The sequence below is a fragment of the Macaca nemestrina genome, chromosome 9 (genome assembly GCF_043159975.1).
Source record: "Macaca nemestrina isolate mMacNem1 chromosome 9, mMacNem.hap1, whole genome shotgun sequence".
NCBI classification, from domain to species: Eukaryota; Metazoa; Chordata; class Mammalia; order Primates; family Cercopithecidae; genus Macaca; species Macaca nemestrina.
Window position 1 is genome coordinate 70,775,459 of NC_092133.1, and position 20,853 is coordinate 70,796,311.

A 20,853-nucleotide genomic window follows, 5' to 3' on the forward strand; every position below is an offset into this window, starting at 1 on the left:
GAATTTCAAGAATAGCCTAGGTAACATAGTGAGACCTCATCCCTACAAAAAATACACACACACAGAAAATTATTGATTTTGATCAGTTTAGTTATGATGGGCCTTAGTGTATTCTTCTTCATGTTTCTTATGCGTAGGTTTTGTTTACCTTCTTAGAGCTATGAGTTTTTAGTTTTTATTATGAAGTTTTGGAATATTTGCAGCCATTATATATCTTCAAATTGGTTTTCTGACCCTTTCAGGCCACTTGAAGTTGTCTCATAACTCATTGATACCCTTTTTTTTTATTTTGTCTCTTTCTCTGTGTTTTATTTTGCATACCTCCTTTGCTTTGCCTTCCATTTTACTAATATTTTCTTCTATAATACCTGAACTGCTATTAATCTCATCAAATAAATAAAGCTAAATATTTCCTACTGCTAGGGCAAGACTTTTCTTAGTATTCCATGGCATAGAGCACTAAGGGGTCTGTAATCCCAGGTACTGCAACTGTATCAGTTCCTGTTAAGAACCAGGCCACACAGCAAGAGGTGAGTGGTGGGCCAGCAAACATTACTACCTGAGCTCCACCTTCTGTCAGATCAGCAGAGAATTCTCATAGGAGCACAAACTCTATTTTGAACTGCACAAGCGAGGGATCTAGATTGTATGTGTCTTATGAGAATCTAACTAATGCCTGATGATCTGAGGTGCAACAGTTTCCTCCTGAAACCATGCCTCCTACCCTTTCCATGGAAAAATTGTCTTCCAAAAGTAGTCCCTGGTGCCAAAAACGTTGGAGACTTTAATGAGAAAAATAGTGAGATTTTCTGCTCTAGGTCTTGGAAATAGTCACTATTTCCAAATGTGTATGTGCCTCAGGTACTGTTCCCTCTTTTTTTTTTTTTTTTTTCTCTTAATACTTTTGGATGTTTCTTTCCCAGGTACTGACCTGGTATATATTTAAGAAAAGACCCTCTACAGAATTCCAGGTTTCTCTGTAAATCTTTCTGTTCTCTGATATTGTGATCTTTCAGCTCTTAACTGCTCTGAAATTCCCAGACTCTCAGTTCTATTTCCTCAACTCACTGGAATCTACTACAGTTCTCCTCCTTATGCCATATTCTGGAAACTCTTGTAGTCATATTTTCTCTTTCCATCTCTGTCTACCTTTGGGACTCCAATTAAAATAATAGTAATAATAATAATAATAATAACAAGAAGAAGAAGAAGAAGAAGCCACTTGTAGTTGACCCATGTCTCAGTGATTCTGTTTTCAATATTTTTGTTTTTCTATCTGTTCTTTGTTTTGAATAATTACTCTCTCCCCTATTTTTTCTTTTTTTATTTTTATTTTTATTTTTTGAGATGGAGTCTTTTCTGTCACCCAGGCTGGAGTGCAGTGGTGCAATCTTGGCTCACTGCAACCCCCGCCTCCCAGGTTCAAGCGATTCTCCTGCCTCAGCCTTCCTAGTAGCTGAGACTGCAGGCACGTGCCACCATGCCCGGCTAATCTTTGTATTTTTAGTAGAGATGGTTTTTCATCATATCATTTAGGCTGGTCCTGAACTCCTAACCTCATGATCCTCTTGCCTCAACCTCCCAAAGTGCTGGGATTACAGGTATGGGCCACTGCGCTTGGGCTCGCTCTTTTTTTTTTTTCAGTCAAATTCTCATTCTGTTTCCCAAGCTGGAGTGCAGTGGCGCAATATTGGGTCAATGCAACCCCCGCCTTAGCCTTCCAAGTAGCTGGAACTACAGGAGTGAGTGCACCACCATGCCTGGCTAGTTTTTGTATTTTTTCTAGAGACAGGTTTTTCTGTGTTGCTCAGGCTGGTCTCAAACTCCTGAACTCAAGCGATCTGCCTGTCTTGACCTCTCAAATTGCTGGGATTGCAGGCATGAGCTGCCACGTCCGGCCTTGAATAATTTCTGTTACTCTGAAGTTTACTAATTATTTCATCTACAATGTTTAATCTGCCATTAATCTCATCCAGTTGACATTTTATGTCTGACATTATAGTTTTCATCTCTTGAACCTTGATTTGGGCCTCTTTTACTCATGCTATGGCTCTACATGTTGTCATGTGCTTACGGAATGTTGTTATAACAATTATTTTAATATCCATGTCTACTAATTCTATCACTTTTTTTTAATCTGATTACCTCGTTACTGGTTTTTTCTGATTACCTGGGTATTGGTTCTTTCCTCATACATGTGTACTGAAGACTCCAGAGGAATCCCTTGCATATCTTGAGTTCTCACTTTCCACCTCTTTCTTCTTCAAGCAGCTCTCTCCTCTCCAGTACTCTGCCCCAGCATGTGGTAGCCAGCTTGGCCTCCCTGAATGGAAACTACTTGACTCTATTTAGGTTCTTCCTTCCTTCTGCAGCCTGGGAACTCTATTCAAGGTGTAAGTTTGAGTAATTGTAGCACTTACCTTATTGTGCCCCTTCTTTGTTTATTATCCAATGCCTGAAAATTGTGTTTTCATATATTTTGTTCATTGTTAGTTGTTTAAGATGGGAATATAAATCTACTCCCTGGTCCTTCATAGTGATTGGAAGTGTAAATCTCTATGTTGATTTTGGTTTTTCCCTTTTTCAGGTAACTCGCTTTTTTTTTTCAAGATTGCCTAATTTTTATTATTCAAATTTGAGTCTTGGTCTGTTGCCCAGGCTGGAGTGCAGTGACATAATCTCGGCTCACTGCAACCTCCACCTCCTGGGTTTGAATGATTCTCCTGTGTCAGCCTACCCAGTAGCGGAGATTACAGGCACCCACCACCATGCCTGGCTGAGTTTTGTATTTGTTTTTTTTTTTTTAGTTGAGATGGGGTTTCACCATTTTGGCCAAGCTGGTCTTGAACTCCTGACCTCTAGTGATCCACCCACCTCGGACTCCCAAAGTGCTGGGATTACAGGCATGAGCCACCGCCCCCAGCCTGAATTTGAATTTGATAATAACTATGATTTATCTCTATGGGAATTCTGTACTGTTTTCCTGGAACATTGTATTCATTTTAAACTGTATATTTCATTCCCAGTTAACTTTCTTGTCCCCGAATATTGTTTCTCCTTTACTTGACCTATTGGAGTGTCAGAAAATGACCATAACCTTCACTGATAAATGTGTTATGGGGAATATTTGAGTAAAAGCGGAAATTGCAAGTTGTGGTAAGAAAGTACAGTAGACCCTTGAACGGTGTGGGGGTTCTGGTCACTGACCCTTTCGAAAATCCACATTCAACTTTTACCTCCTCAAAAACTTAACTACTAATAGTAGTTAATTGGAAGCCTTACTGATAATGTAAATAGTTGATTAACACGTATTTTGTATACGTATTATATTCTGTATTCTTACAATAAATTAAGCTAAAGAAAAGGTAATGTTATAATATCATATGGAATGAAAATATATTTATTATTCATTAAGTGGAAATGGATCATCATAAAGGTCTTTATCTCAGTCATCTTCACGTTGAGTGGGCTGAGGAGGGGAAGAAGAGGAGGGGTTGGACTTCATGTCTCAGAGGTTTGCAGAGGCAGAAAAAAATCTATGTATAGGTTGACCTGCACAGTTCAAATTCATATTGTTATAGTATCAGTTGTAATCTTAAATTCATCTTCAGGTTGATTTAATGTCAAAATTCCCTCAAATATTATTCTAGACTCTATAAAATGTTGTAGATACCATTTTATCACTTAAAAATAAATGTGAAAGCTCTCAGCTAAGATATAGTTGTTCGTCTGTGTGTAATTACTAGTATTGTAATTTTTTGTAATTTCTTAGTCATCTCTGCATAGTGTTTGAATTACATTGTGAGTCCAGTGGGATTTTGTTTAGAAATCTATTCATTACTTCAAATAACATATCTTTAGGATAGGAAAAAAGGTTCCCAGTTTCAAATAACACTGTAAAGAACTAATCACCTTGCAAGTTTAGGCTTATGAATGGGGAAAATTTTAAACTTTAGGTATTAAAAATATATTTAAGAAATAGATTTTAACAAACGTTCAGTACCTTGTGACTTACCCTGCATAAACAAAGTCAGCCAAATTTGTACCCTGTTTCATGGATTAGAAATTAAACACTATAAGTGAAAGAATAATATGTCATATCTTGTCAGTAACTTTGTGAGAATATGAGACTTGTGGTGAGTTTTCCTTTGGCATTCATGCCTGTTTTCTTTTTTAAATTATTTTTTTCAGTTCCTATGTCTTATTACAGGTCTTCTCTTTTCCTCTCTTCATTTATTTATAACTCTCTCTTGACCACTTCTATCTGTTTTCAGCCTAGAATTTTACTGCTTTGGAGAATGTGTTTTTTGTGAGGGTGCAGTTTTCAGATGTCACTAATGTTTGCTTCTGGAGTAAGGGAAGTATGATTGTGGGTCAGTAGAGGAAACATGGTATGAAGAAATGTACAGCCTTGGCGGTAAATAATAGAATTCATACTTACAAAGAAACAGAAATATATGTATATTAAAGGCAAGTAAGAATCACTACCAAATGTTTACGTTTTACATCTCCTGCTTTGTTTGCCCTATGGGTTTTTCATACCTATTCCATGAGTAACAATTTTTCTTAGTAAAACTTTCATTTATACTCTTTTACAATTAAATATCTTTGTCAGTAATCTAAAAGCAATAAAGACCTTAAAATGAGGCAGTGTGATAAATTATAAGAAATCTCATCTAAGAAATCCTATATTTGAAATTTTACATGTCAGTAATGTGGTCTGTGTCCATCGAATTAACAAGTTAGAATGAATTTATAATTAAATAAATAATATCTATTTTTTAGGATTTGGTTATCTTTTGGCAGTATTTACCAAAAGATATGGTTAAACTAAAATGTGACTAGAAATTTAAAAAGATTGCTCAAAATTTCATGCTCAGAATTTAGAACATGTCATCTAGTATTCTTTGCTCTGTCATGAAAAGATTTGAGAAAGTTTCAGTGAAAGTGAATTAAGTTGTTTTGTAATGGTCACCTAATAGAGATTGAAGTAATATATTTTTTAAAAAGGCAAGTATTACTTACTTAGGCCAGGTGCAGTGGCTCATGCCTGAAATTCCAGCCCTTTGGGAGGCCGAAGTGGGTGGATCACCTGAGATCAAGAGTTTGAGACCAGTCTGGCCAAAATTTTTAGTAGAGACCAACCCATCTCTACTAAAAATACAAAAATTAGCCAAGCATGGTGGTGCACGCCTTAGTTCCAGCTGCTAGGGAGGCTGAGGCAGGAGATTCACTCGAACCCAGGAGGCAGAGGTTGCAGCGAGCCAAGATCATGCCACTACACTCCAGCCTGGCTAACAGAGCGAGACTGTGTCTGAAAACAAACAAACAAACAAAAAACTTACTTAAAGTGATAGCTTTAAACCTTATTAGACGATGGAACAAGACTTTGTAACATAATTTATGCGGTTACAATAAGTACACTTGGGCAGAGTAAGTGAACTAATGATTTTTTTATAATTTAAGCTAGTCTGTGAATGACAGTTGATTAAATAATGTCACAGCTCTTTATATATAGCATTTAAATAGAGTTCAAAGTATTTTTGGAATTTATTAATTTATAATATTCTTCTAAGATTATTAAAGAAGTGGGATAGCTGAACTGTGTCTCGCCTTTTATCACTGTTCCAAGTGCAGTTTTGAACTCTTATGTGTTAGAACTCCCATTATATTGGTCAAATCGATGATCACCATATGATCACCATATGACTTTATTCCTGCATTTTTGCCTCAAATTTTTAACTATCCTATTCTGGACTGCTTAATTAACTTCTTTAGGGATTAACTATGAATATTTAAGCCTTTATTTTACAATGTCCTTGCAGGTGACCTTAACTATTTCATTTATAAATACAGAGAATAAAATGAAAAAAAATCTGTAGAGTTGTTTGTTCTATTTGGAGCTTTTCATGTTGGTGTAAAATTTCTGACACTTAACACATATGAATCTTTTTCACTCATGTTTAGTAATTTTATTTGACAGTCACTTCAAGTAAAGCCCAAACTGTGTTAACATTTGAGTTAAGCAAAGACATCTTTGCTTAAATGTAACATGTAGAGGTGAACACAGGCATGCCTTGGAGATACTGTGGATTCAGTTCCAGACCGCCACAATAAAGCAAATATCATAGTGAAGAAAGTCACATGAATATTTTGATTTTTGAATTAATATAAAAGTTATATTTACACTATACGGTACTCTCAAGTGTGCAGTAGCATTACACCTTTAAAAATTACATACTTTAATTAAAAATAGTTTTTTGCTAAAAAATGCTAATGATCATCTGAGCCTTCAGGGAGTAATAATCTTTTTGCTATTGGAGGGTCTTGCACTAGTGTTGATGGCAGCTGACTGCTCAGGGTGGTGGCTTCTGAAGGTTGGGATAGCTGTGATAATTTCTTAAAATAAGACAACAATGAAGTTTGCCACATCAATTGACTCTTCCTTCATAAAAGATTTCTCTGTAGTATACAATGCTGTTTGATAGCATTTTACTTATAGTAAAACTTCTTTGAAATTGGAGTCAGCCCTCTCTAACCCTGTTGTTGCTTTAACAATTATGTTTATGCAGTATTCTGAATTTTTCATTGTCATTTCAACAGTGTTCATAGCGTGTTCACCAGGAGTAGATTCCATGTCAAGAAACCACTCTCTGTGTTCATCTATAAGAAGCAATTTCTCATCCATTCAAGTTTTATTATGTATTTGCAGCAATTCAGTCCTGTCTTCAGGCTTCACTTCTAATACTAGTTCTCTTGGCTATTTCCATCACATGTGCAGTGACTTCTTCCACTGAAGTTTTGAAGCCCTCAAAGTCATCCATGAGGGTTGGAATCCACTTCTTCCAAACTCCTATTAATGTTAATATTTTGACCACCTCGCATGAATCATGAATGTTCTTTTTTTTTTTTTTTTAAGACAGAGTCTGGCTCTGTTGCCCAGGCTGGAGTGCAGTGGCGTGATCTTGACTCACTGCAAGCTCCGCCTCCTGGGTTCATGCCATTCTCCTGCCTCAGCCTCCCGAGTAGCTGGGACTACAGGCACGTGTCCCCACGCCCGGCTAACTTTTTGTATTTTTGGTAGAAATGGGGTTTCACTGTGTTAGTCAGGATGGTCTCAATCTCCTGACCTCATGATCCACTCACCTCGGCCTCCCAAAGTGCTGGGATTACAGGCGTGAGCCACTGCGTCTGGCCTCTTTATTTTTTTTAGACAGGGTTTTACTCCTGTCACCCAAGCAGAGAAATGCAGTGGCACAATCACTGCACATTGTAGTCTCAACCTCCCAGGCAGGCTCAAGCAATCCTCCCATCTCATCATTTATTTTATTTTTGTAGAGATGAGGGTTTCACCATATTGCTCAGGCTGGTCTCGAACTCCTGTGCTTAAGTGATCCTCCCACTGCGACCTCCCAAAGTGTTGGGATTATAGGTGTGAGCCACCATGCCCAGCCCATGAATGTTCTTAATGACAACTAGAATGATGAATTATTTTCAGAAGGTTTTCAATTACCTTGCCCGAACCCATCAGAGGAGTCACTATGGCAGCTATAGCCTTATGAAATATATTACTTAAATAAGATTTGAAAGTCAAAAATTACTCATTGATTCATGGGCTGCAGAATGAATGTTGTTTTAGCAGCCATGAAAACAACATTCATCTCCTTGTATGTCTCCATCAGAGTCCTTGGATGCATTGCCAATGAGCAGTAATATTTTAAAGGGAATCTTTTTTTCTGAGCAGTAGATCTCAACAGTGGGCTTAAAATATTCAGGATACCGGCCAGGTGTGGTGGCTTATGCCTGTAATCCTAGCACTTTGGGAGGCCAAGGCAGGAGGATCACCTGAGGTCAGGAATTTGAGACCAGCCTGGCTGACATGGTGAAACCCCATCTCTACTAATAATACAAAAATTAGCTGGGCATGGTGGTGCATGCCTGTAATCCCAGCTACTCGGGAGGCTGAAGCAGGAGAATTGCTTGAACCAGGAGGTGGAGGTTGCAGTGAGCCAAGATCACGCCATTGCACTCCAGCCTGGGTGACAAGAGTGAAACACTGTCTCAAAAAATAAAAAATAAAAAATAAACTCAGCATACCATACTCAAACAGGTGTGCATTCGTCCAGGCTTTGTTATTTCACTGATAGAACACAGGCAGAGCAGATTTAGCATAATTCTTAAGGGCTCTAGGATTTTTAGAATGGTAAATGAGCATTGACTTCAACTGAAAGTCACCAGCTGCATTAGCCCCTAACAGAAGAATCGTCCTATCCTTTGATTGAAGCTTTGAAGCCAAGCATTTACTTCTTTTTAGCTGTAAAAGTCTTCGATGGCATCTTCTGCCAGTAGAAGACTCTTTTGTCTATGTTGACAATCTGTTGTTCAGTGCAGCCACCTTCATCAATGATGCTAGCAAGATCTGGGTAACTCATCAGCACCTGCTATTTTACCTTGCACTTTTATGATATGGAGATGGCTTCTTTCAACCTCACAAATCAGCCTCTCTTAGCTTCAGACTTTTCTTGCATAGCATCCTCACCTCTCAGCCTTAATAGAATTGAAAAGAGTTAAGGCTGTGCTCAGGATTAAGTTTTGACTTAAGAGAATGCTGTCCTGGTTTGATCTTCTATACAGACCACTAAAACTTTCTCCATGTCAGCAATAAGCTTATTTCACTCTTTTATTCCTGTGTTCACTTTTAATTTTCTTCAAGAACTTTTTCTTTGCGTTGATAACTTACCTGTTTGTTGTGCGAGGTCAAGCTTTCAGCCTGTCTCACCTTTCCATATGCCTTCCTCACTAAACTCAATCATTTCTAGCTTTTGATTTAAAGTGAGAGACATGCAACTCCTCCTTTCACTTGAAGACTTAGGGACCATTGTAGGATTATTAATTGGCCTAATGTCACTGTTGTTGTGTCTCAAGAAATAGGGAGGCCTTAGGAGAGATAGAGAGATGGGGTAATGGCCAGCTGGTAGGGCAGTGAAAACACAACATTTATCAGTTAAGTTCACCATCTTCTATGGGTGTGGTTTGTGGCATCCCAAAACAGTTACAATAATAATATCATAGATCAGTGATCACTATAAAAGATATAATAGAAGTTTGAAATATTGAAAGAATTACCGCAATATAACAGAGATCCAAGTGAGCACATTCTGTTGGAAAATAATGACACCATAGACTTACTCAAGGCAGGCTTGCCATAAACCTTCGATTTGTTAAAAAAAAAAAATAAATTAAAAAAATAAAAACAACAACAAAAAAACCCCACGATATCTGTGAAGTGCAATAAAATAAGGTATGCTCATACCAAAACAGACTTAATTATTGCTATTTCTTACCATTAGTATTAGAGTTCAGTTTCTAATGTTTTCCATTTTCCATATGTTATTGATGTTAAGTTACACAAATTATTTACTGTTGTTACTTCCACCTTAGTAGGGAGAATCTTTGATTTTTGCTGGATAAATTTTCCAACAAGAGTGTGATTATAGGCTTGGCGTGGTGGCTCATGCCTGTAATCCCAGCACTTTGGAAGGCTAAGGCGGGCAGATCATTTGAGGTAAGGAGTTCCAGACCAGCCTGGCCAATATGGTGTAACTCCATTCTACAAAAATATAGAAATTAGCCAGCTGTGGTGGCGCATGCCTGTAATCCCAGCTACTTGAGAAGTTGAGGCAGGAGAATGGCTTGAACTTGGGAGGCAGAGGTTGCACTCTTGCCTAGGTGACAGTGAGAGTCTCCATCTCAAAAAAAAAAAAAGGAGCGTGATTATAGAAATCCTATTTGTGTTTATTTTTAATTTCTCTAGAATTTGTTTTCTTCAATAAGTAAAATTCTAATACCAGTTTTTTTAGGGTAACACTGTGATTTTTATACAGAAAGACTTCCTCCAAATTGGAGAATGTACTCCTCTATTCCTATAATTTTTCTTAAGTCTTACTTTTGGCAGCTACCAAAAGTAAAACTCCCTACCAAGATTGAGAAGAAATCTTTAGGAATATTAAAGTAATGTAATTTTTCATTACACGGACTAACCTTTTTACTATGAAGAATTGGAATAGTATTGGTTATAGAAGCTTAGAGCCCTAAAGATAAAGATTGGTAGATTTTGTGTTATGGACTTGTGGCACTATAACAAAGTCTGGGAATTTTATGTGAGATTGGAAACCACACTATGTGCTAATTGCCTCTGAATGGTAAGAAAATAAGCATATGTATAGCATTTAGTTGTTAAGACAGTAGGCACTTATGCAGAGCCCCAAATGAATTAACAAATCACTGAAATATTTTCACTTCTGTTTTCTTTATGTATTTTAGACCAATCAGCAGTTGCTTGAGAAAATGAAATGTTTACTAAATCTCTTTAATAAACATGTTTAAGAGCGGAAAAACTTATAAACATTCGGATGGCAGTGTACATTTTTATGTGTTAGTTGTCATATCTTTGAAATTGTGTGTAAACTGGACATAAACAATTGAGTGTCTGCAGAAGGGTATCTGTCTTCCAACATATTTACTGAACATATTATAGAATCTTTATAGTTTAATATGATTTACCCCACATGTTCTGTTGTTGCTGTCTTTTCAGATAAAGTTGAATTTAATCTTTCTTAACAGCTTTTATTGAAGTATTTATGTACCATTGAGTTCACTCATTTAAAAAATATCATTCAGTGGCTGTTAGTGTATTTAAAGAGTTCTGCTACCATCACTGTAATCTAATTTTCGAACATTCACATCACCACAAAAGGAAACATTATACCCATCAGCAGTAATGCTCCATACCCCCTGGATTTAATCTTATGTCCACATTTCTTGTAATAGTTTCAATGATACTGGTTATTATGACTACAAACAATACAATTGTTCCTGATTACACAAATAATGTATTTATGTCTTTATTGTTGGCATGTAATGGAAGACATAATAAGTCTACTTTGATCTCTTGCTCTTACCTATTTCTCTATTGCAAGTGTTATAAAGAGTCTTTTAAGCTTTTGTTCATAAATATAAATATATATATATACACACACACATATGTATATGTAGTGCTACCATGTTTGAGGGTCATGAGGGTCAGTTCTTTGAAATACCAGTTTTTTTCTGATTTGGCTGGATGACATGGTACATCAAGCTTAAAAAAACTATTTGGTAAATTGGTATGAAAAAATGAGAGAACAACCTTTTTCCTTTCTGGTACATAGCAGGAAGGCAAGTTCTTGTATGAACCCATATTTCCTGTTACCCATTTTCAGACCAGCATTGGTTTCTCATCTATATAATAGGGATCTTTTGACTCTAACCTCTTAAATCTATCGTGTGTTTTCTTTCTTCACCTTGGAAATAGCTTCTTGAAGCCCCAGACTTCTAGAGCACATTCGTATTAACTAACGTTGTCCTGGTTTACTAGTTAGGGATCTTAGTAAATCCTAAATAGTTGAAGATGTTCTGAAAGATATATTGCTGCTTTTTAAAATCTTATTTATCTTGTTCTCTATGCAGATTTCTGGCACAAGGTTTTTTTTTTTTTTTTCAATTGTAGTAAGTCCGTGGATGCTTTTCTCTATACCTTTCCCATTTTCCCTTATCACACCTTCACTGCAAACATCTAATTTCAGTCCAGTCTCTCAACTCTTTCCAGTTCTGCTGTCCTAACTAATCATTTTTTGTATTCATCTTTCAAAGTATTTGTTTCTGTCTTCATTCTATAAATGACAAGATTATTTAAGATTATTTTGTATTACAGAAGTAGTAAAAATCAAATAAAATATCAAATGTAGAATAGTCCACCAAAAATATTTTATTTCATCTTTTCCAGAGAAGTACACATATAGTAAAGTAAATGAGCATTATATGTTTTATTATTTATCCTTAATAATATTTTTTTCACAGATATGTTGCTTCTTGTAAGTTTAACTTTTTAAATATGAAAACTACAATAAACTAAGTTAAATTTTAAAAATATTTTACTCGGCCAGGCGCGGTGGCTCAAGCCTGTAATCCCAGCACTTTGGGAGGCCGAGACGGGTGGATCACTAGGTCAGGAGATCAAGACCATCCTGGCTAACACGGTGAAACCCCGTCTCTACTAAAAAATACAAAAAACTAGCCGGGCGAGGTGGCGGGCGCCTGTAGTCCCAGCTACTCAGGAGGCTGAGACAGGAGAATGGCCCGAACCCGGGAGGCGGAGCTTGCAGTGAGCTGAGATCCGGCCACTGCACTCCAGCCTGGGCGACAGAGCGAGACTCCGTCTCAAAAAAAAAAAAAAAAAAAAAAAAAAAAATTTTACTTACTAAAGTCAACTGATGTTTTCCTGGTAGATTGATAGGCTTCTTGTGGTAGTTTTTAATCATTTGCAAGTTTTGAGCCCATTTCTAAAACTTTTGTCATTGTAAATATGTATTTCCTTTCTTATATTGACTGAAAATTTGTTTTTATAAAAATGAAGTGGGGAATCAGACTCAAGGTGAAACACTGTAGACTTAGTGCCAGCAATAAGCAGAATTACTTAAAATCATTCCAATATCTTTTATTCCTTTGTTGTCTTTTTCAAAAACAGTACATTTTAACCACATTAATATAACTGAAGACTTTTTAAGGCTTAGTTTTCCTTTATAGATATTCCCTAATTTCATTTTTATTTCAGTCTGTCAGGGTTGTGATTGTGATGTTTTAAGGTAAACTGTAGTGTTTTCACATCCTCAGATGAACTGATTTGGGAAAATACTTTGTAGGAAGTTTTTTTGTATAGTATGTAGACACATTGGTAAAAATCAGTATGTCCACTGGCTTATTAGTTTCACAGATGCTTCCATAATTCTTAGTGTACTCTTGGGTATATTAAATTATCATATCCTGACAGCAATCCTGAAACATGCCAGTCTTATAAAGCCTTATTTCTGAGAACTAAAGCAAGGCATCAGCGAACCATATCTGACATGCCATGTTAATTTCCATAACTATCATTTCTGGGAGGTGGTAGGATTTCTAAGGCATGGAGAATCTCAGTAAATCTACTTAAAAAAAAAAAAAAAAAGCAAAATATCTATTTTATTCTTGGGTTTCCAATCACGAGACCTGACTGCTTCAGTCCCACTTAAATAATTTCAAAAATAGTCATAAGCATATTTTTCTCTTATAGATTGTTAAATATTTACTCACGTGCACAATATATCAGAACATTTTGAATTCTGTATTCTTAGTGTTGGGTGTTCATGTTGTGAATGAAAACCTCATTCTGTTACTTCATAGCATATTTATATATACAAATAATTTTTGCCTTAAGTAGGAAAGAAACAGCTGAAAGATACATAGGCTATTTTGCTTTTTAAAATTTTAGCAAACTATTCTTTGAATCTTCTGTGTGTTTGGGACTGTTTGTAGAGGAAAATTTCATCAAGCAACATTTTGGAAACATTGGTGTTTTGTACTCTTTCCCAAATAAGCTTAAACTTGTACTCCCCAAAATAAAATGTTTCTTTGTATATTGTTACCTGCAAGTTATTGATAATGGAAGGAACACTTTTTCAATCCTTAGTCCCCTTTCCCCCAACACAGCTTTTAGATTGTAGATAAACTTCCCAGCTCAGTAATTAACTGAGCTCAGTCATTGCACCCTGTATCATGTGATTTTTTTTCCAGTGGAATACATTATTAGAGCACTTACACAGCCAGTCTAGCTGCAGCAGCCCAGGCGGCAACAGCAGTGCCATTTTTCACAAAGAAAATGTTGAACAGGAGCCAAATGTTTGGTGGCAGTCTGTTGCTAGGAAATCAAGGTCCTGAGGCGATTAATGACAAAGCAAGCAATAACAAGAAGGCAGAATTACAGATTTAAAAGAGAAAAAAGTGGTTGGTGTTATAATTACCCAAAGAAATCCGCACTCATTAAATTGGCTGTTTTTATGATTGACTTTAATTGGAGGTTAGCTCAGATATTTAGCTCCTTTCCCACCCCTTTAAACACACACAGGCACATAATCTGTAGAACTGCAGACTTGTTTTTCTAAGCATTGAGAGGAGCTTGCCCTGTAATTTGATCCCCACTGACAGATGCATTTTCTATGCTGCCATTTTGAATTAACCTATTGTAGAACAATTTTCTTCAGCCCTGTTGAATAAAACATCCAGTCTGATTACCTCCGATGGATTTGATAGAGTAAAAGAATGTACTTCTCATTGAAGTAGATTGTTTGCATGGACTCTACTGATTTTGAACTCTGCCAGTAAGCACAATCGTTTGTAATAAATTTTCAAAGAAATTTGTGAGGAAAAGGTAATGAGAGTCACCCTTTTATAGTTTAATGTTTGGACACCTCCATCAAAATAATATAATTCTTATAAGACAGTGTTATTTTTCCAGTAAGCTTTTCACGTGGTTTTAGAAAAACATTCTGAATCTTCATTTAGACTGTTCATATATTTAGGAATAGAGTCTTGTATTTACACACTCTAAAATGACCATTCTTCCTCCCCAACAACAGTATTTTAGTGCAAGACTCAATATGCAAAGCACTCTGTTGCAAAAATATTTTTGGTATGTACAATATTTAAAGTGATTTTAAGATTGGCCTATTTCAATCTTTGAAGTATTTTTCCCCCCAAAAAAATCCCTTATTTAAATTTTTTAGGGTGTGATAAAGCATGTTACTAGAAAAGCATCAATTGGTCTTTCAGGTACAATACCAGAGGAACCATCACAGTGTATTTACCTTTCTCAAAAGCTTTAAAAATGAAGTTACATGATGCCTCTGCTCTCCAGATTTCTAATCAAACCCTGGAACAAAAGAGCCAAGCACATTCTATCTGACAATGCACACACTGCTAATCAGATGCCAATGCCAAGCTGTCTGCTTTGTTAAATACTTAGCTTCCTAGAGGCAGGAAGACAGCTGCTATAAGTATGATGAAATTTTGTAGTTCAATCTATTTTTGCTACCCTTGGGCTACCAAGATACTGTTAATTTAGACCACCCCAATTGGTACACTTTAGGGAGTTTTTTAAAGAGTTTGTAATTAAAATGATAAAACATCGTTATTACATTGAAGACCTTCTGTAAGTTTTACATTTGGCAGATACCTACTGAGATAACCCCAGCATGTAATTTACAATGATGTAATGGTTGTAATTGCATTTTAGAAAAAGAGAGAACTATAGGAGCCAAGTGCTTCCATTAGAAGAGTTTTTAAATCTGCTTCTGTTTCATTTAAATCTACTTCTATCCCCAAATTACTTACCTATAATTGACTATAGCAGCTATAAACCTTAAGATGCTATCTGAATATTTTTTAAAAGTTATCACCCTAGACACTGCCACCAGGGGAAGGAAGCTAAAATCTTAAAGTTCTTAACTGATGATGATACTGCCAGTAGGTAGATTATATTGCTTAGCCCTACATAGTTAACTACTTACCCCCAGATAATACTGCCTTTTGGGACATGATTCTCAAAACCTGTAGTATGTGAAACCTGTAGACTTAGCACACTGTTAATTGTAAATAAAATGGAAACTTTTGTACTCTGGTGGTTGGGGTCGGGAAGGGGAAAGAGGCAGTACAAATAAGCTACCTGGACATTTTTATTGTTTTTTTCTTATCTGTTAGTCTACATGAAGAGCTATCCTTGAAAGTGAGTGCTTTAGATCTATGAAACTGGGCAGCTGTCATACCACATCTATTAAGACCTAATAATCACATAATTAATATAGCAAATGAATAGACTGTAAGGTAGGTTTTTTTGTTGTTGTTGTTACTATACTGTGGTTTTGTTTTTAACAAATAGTTTTGGCTTTATTTTAAACAATTAAAAATTCAAAACATTTTTATGATCAAAGCTTATAGGTTCTATCCTTGGAAAAAATATTTTATAAATACAGAAAATAGTTGCTTAGGATTGGAATCCAACTCTGTTGACCATGAACAACTTCAAAGTTGATCTCATAATCTTGCATGTTGTGGAATAATACCACGAAAAAGTTAATTAAAGAATTTAGATGTTTGTTCTCCTGTCTAGAACTCAATAACTTTTAAGTAGTAACTCTCCCTACAGTTTAACTGTTAAGCAGTTTAACTCTTCTGACAGTTTTAGGTTTTATTCTGTGAAGACTCATGATTTTTAATTTTTGCATCCTAATTTTTCAGTTGTTTCAGGTATTGAAATTACAAATGATGGGAAAGAAAAGTGGTTGACTACAAAGGGGATACAAAAGGCAAGTTTTAGGGTGATGTACTGTTCCGTATGGTACTATGGTGGTGGATATGTGATTCTATGCATTTGTTAAAGCCCAAAGAACTGTAAATCACAAAGGGTTAATTTTAATGTATGCAGGTCTTTTAAATGTTAGGGATTTCAGGATGGAATGCAAGCTGTAACAAATGAATCTACTTGTATCACAAATGTATGGCATAACTTCACTGAGTAGGTGGGGGGAAAAGGAGCTGACCTCAGTAACTTTGGAAAATGGTATTTTGACTGGACAATGTAAAGCTAATGACTAAGGAACACTATAGAAACACTGTATTCTAGTTGGTAAGTTTGTTTCTCATAACGATATGGGTTAACAGTTCTGAACCCCTTTACATGTATCCTGGGGTTGAACAAATAAGTAAATGGATGATGAATGGTGGAAGCTAGATTTCTCACTATCAGGAAGGGATGTTATAGATAAATAAACAAGAGGGGAGAGCCAGAATGAAACCTGTGGTACTGAATTAGAGTTGGAGATATAAGTATTTACCCATGTTTAGCTTAATATATGTAGATGGATAGATGCAGAAATAATTATAGATACATGTGTATATGTGGATTAGTATACATGCATATGTTTCCTAGCTGTGTTCACTGAGAAGGCCTAGAAGCAGTGATATCCCAGTAGCCACAAACACATCCAACGCTCACATCCCGGTTTGTAAATCCTATTCTCCAATAAAAGGATCCAGGACTCCTTTTAAATATGACTGATTCTGGGGCTGGTGATGGGAAAATACAACATAAGCATGGAATATCTTGTAGTGCCAGAAGGCAAGAGATTTCTTAAAAATAATAAAGATTAAGCATGCCAAAAGGGACACATGAGCCAACGTGAAAGAACTCCCAATGGCCATAGCTGGAATAATTAGAGCAACAAAATAAAACATGTAGCATTGGATTAAGGATAAATTATTAAATAAATATACATGAGTTCACGGTGTTATGTATAAATTGCATAAATAAATAAATGGAGGAGAACAGATAAATCTCCCTGACAGAAGAATTCCAAATAACATATTGCCCCCTCCAGAAGGTGGATCCTACTTCCCTTCTCCTTGAGAGTATGAGCTGGATTGAGTGAGTCAGATCCAAAAATTGAGTTGGAAGACAGCGAAATACTGACTTGACTGTTTCCATAGGAGAAAGCTGGTAAACAGTTATGTTAACTAAGTGATTAAGGTTAACATCACAAATGGGAAGTCATGTTGGTGTGAAAAGGTGGAAACTTCATCTCTCTGATATTCTTTCCCTAAACCTGTAGCCTCAATCTAATCATTAGGAAAACATCAGACAAATCCCAGCTGATGGACATTCTACCACACAAGTTGAGCGTTCCTGAAAACTGTCAAGGTTGTGAACAACGAAGAAAGACTATAAACATCTCACTGACAAGAAGAGACTACAGAGTCATGACAACTAAATGTTACATGGTTTCCTGGATCAGGTCCAGAATAGAAATAGGATATTAGTGTAAAAACTGGTGAAATCTAAATAAAGTCTTAACTTTAGTCAATGATCCACCAACATTGGTTTCTTGGTTTGGACAAATGTGCCACAGTAATGTAAGACGCTAAGATAGTGACATTAGAACAAATTGAATGAGGGGTACACAGGAAGTCTGTATATTATACTTGTAAGTTTTCTGTATATCTAAATTCCCAAATTAAAAAAAAAATTATTTGAGGTCGATCAATGGGCTGACTATATTGACAAGATACTGATAGGTTACGTGTTGAAAAAAAACATCCAATATAAGATAGAGAAAAAGTCAGTTCCATCCCTTCCTACTCCCCCTTTACCTGCCTACTTCCCAATACTCATCATTGTGATTTGGTCAGAACAGGGCTTAGTGCCAGAGGTCAGGATGACTGAGGGTGGAGGAGTTGTGGGCAGTGGGTTCATGGCTGTCACAATAATGCTGTGGCAATTCTGTGGTTTCCCAGCTGGGAGTTAGGAGTGGGGGAGGGCTGCAGCCTGATGACAGCCAGCTGAAGGAAGAGCTGCTTCTCTCTTCCCTAGCTACTCCATCACCTGAACCCAGGACCACGCCAAATAAGGTATGGATGAGGATGCTTTTGTTGAGTCTATTCTGCAAGAGGCAAAGAAAGGGTAGTTGCTCCAACCCCACCTTCCTCATATACAAGGGTGAGGGGAACAGGAGCATGTGGCTGCTACTAGCAAAGGAAAAGTAGGAGAGCAATAGAAAGGGAAGGAAGTGGGAAGAGCAGAAAATCAATATTATTTAAAAAGTGATCTAAGACTTAAAATTGAATTAATATTTGTACAGAAAGGTGCAGGTAGAATAACTCACTGTGGCCCATGATCAAAATTATGTGGAGAAATCATGGTGGGCCCCTTCCCCTGTCCCCAGTGGTGGCCCCAGTTGCTGAGTGCGATTGGTTAGAATGGATTCCAGTCTAGTCGTTCAGGCAGAGAAAGTAGTTGCAGTGGGCAGGCAAGAGAGGCTCAGTTGCTGCAGCAGTGGCTCTTGCTTGCTGGGTGGTTCTCCTGGAGGTTTCAGCCTGGAGCACCAGATGCATTCTGGGGCTTAATTTTAGGAATCTTCTTAGCTATCGCCATGAAAATTTCATTTACATTCATTGCAGTCTTTGCTGATGTCTCCACAGTCAACTGTTGTCGTCTGCATAGTCCTGTGCTTCCTGGAATTCCAGGGCTTTCTTGCTGGCCAGGTCTGCCTTGTTACCCACAAGTACAGTGACGATGCTGGTGCTGGCATGCCTTTCTAGCTCCTTCACCTGTTTCTTGGCTGGTGCAAATGTATCTTTTTTGGTGATTTCATAGTACAGGGGGGCCGGGCTACCATACTGTTCCTGTCCAGCGCTGCCCCAGGTCTCAAACTTGACTATTGTGTTGTCTAAGCAGACAGTCTGTGTAAGGAACGCTGCTCTGATTATGCTGTCCTGGTACTCTTGAAATTGTCCCTTGACAAAGTGGAGAACAAGGCTGGATTTGGCCACCACAGACTCATTGTTCCCAGTGGCTGGTCCACTAGGTTGTGTGCTGTGCCTCGCCCGACCCGCCACTACCCGTCCAGTTGTCATGGTACCAGAGAGCATGGGGACGGGAGCCATTGCTATGCAAAGAGGCACTTAGTTGGGGAGGGTGTCTCCAAGACGACTCAAGGGCAGTAGCATTACTTGGGGCTAGGGCTCAAACAGGCTCCACTTCTCTCCCCCGACCCCCAGCGATATCTCCAAATAAAAATTTTACTTAAACACAAAGACCATGTATGTACTTAAACACCTATCTAAAGAAATAAAATATGGCTGGGCATGGTAGCTCATGCCTATAATCCCAGCACTTTGGGAGGCCGAGGCAGGTGGATCACCTGAGGTCGGGAGTTCATGACCAGCCTGACCAACATGGAGAAATCCTGCCTCTACTAAAAATATAAAGTTAGCCGGGCATGGCAGCACATGCCTGTACTCCCAGCTACTTGGGAGGCTAAGGCAAGAGAATTGCTTGAACCCAGGAGGCGGAGGTTGCGGTGAGCCGAGATCCCTGCCACTGCACTCCAACCTGGGCAACAAGAGCAAAACTCTGTCTCAAAAAAAATTTAAAAATTAAAAAAATAATTCCCCTGCCTCTCTCCACCCCAGAGGGTAACTATTATCCTACATTTTATGGTTATGATTCCCATGCTTTTCTTTATAGCTTAACCATATGTGTATCACTAACTGTTCTATCATATCTCATAACCTCTTACATAGTTTCCCTTTTTTGTCATGTTTGCTATGTTCTGGATAATTTCTTCAGATCTATCTTCTGATATTGCTAATTGTGTCTTCAGCAGTGTCTCATATTCTGTTTTACCTGACATTGAATTTTATATAATAATCATTACTTCCATTTTCATTTCTTCCCCTGAAATCAGTTTACTTTATCATTTTGATAAACTCACTTCATTCTCATGTATACAATCCTCTTATTTATTTAAATAAATTAAACTTATTTTCTATTTTGTGCCTAGCCTAATATTTAAAGCTTATGCAGTTCTGATTTTTCTATCTCTGTTTCCTCTGGCTGTTACTCAAACTGCCTTTTTTTCCTGTGTGTTAGCTTGTATTCGTTATTTGTGGTGATCTCTGAGACTGAGATTAAGATATGTTTCCAAAGAGAGTATTTACATTTGAATCTGCCAAAAGCCGGGGATACTGTCAACCTGGGAACACATTCAAATAACTGTTGGGCTTAAAGTTTTGTGGGCTGCATAGGTAACATGAGTTCCAGATCCATAAACCTTCATGAGGGTGGGCTTGTGGTTAAATTTTCAAAAAAGATGTATTTACCTCCACCTAGCATCAAGTTTGAAAGAGGTTAATTTCCTTGCTTATTCTTTCTATAGGGTAGACATCATTCTATTCAGCTCTTACACTAAACATGTGTGTAGCTCTTTAGGATCCCAACTTTATGTGGAGAGTCTAATTAGACCTCCTATCTTTAATATACCCTAGAATTTATCCCCTAAACCTTGGGTTCAGTAGTGTCCTGGTAAATATTTTAAAACTGGCTCTCCAGGGCAAAAAAAAAAAAAAAAAAAAAAAAAATCCTAATTTCTCACATTTTTCTATTTCACA

The 20,853-nt window shown here is 37.1% G+C and overlaps 1 protein-coding gene and 1 pseudogene across 9 annotated transcripts in view; one reads left to right on the top strand and one right to left on the bottom strand.

The window, feature by feature from the left end:
* Window positions 1-20,853, top strand: part of LOC105466223 (adenosine kinase) — a 567,753-nt gene that overhangs the window by 255,838 nt on the left and 291,062 nt on the right. The window lies entirely within an intron of this gene.
* Window positions 18,722-20,853, bottom strand: part of LOC139356250 (ras-related protein Rab-5C pseudogene) — a 61,987-nt pseudogene continuing 59,855 nt past the window's right edge.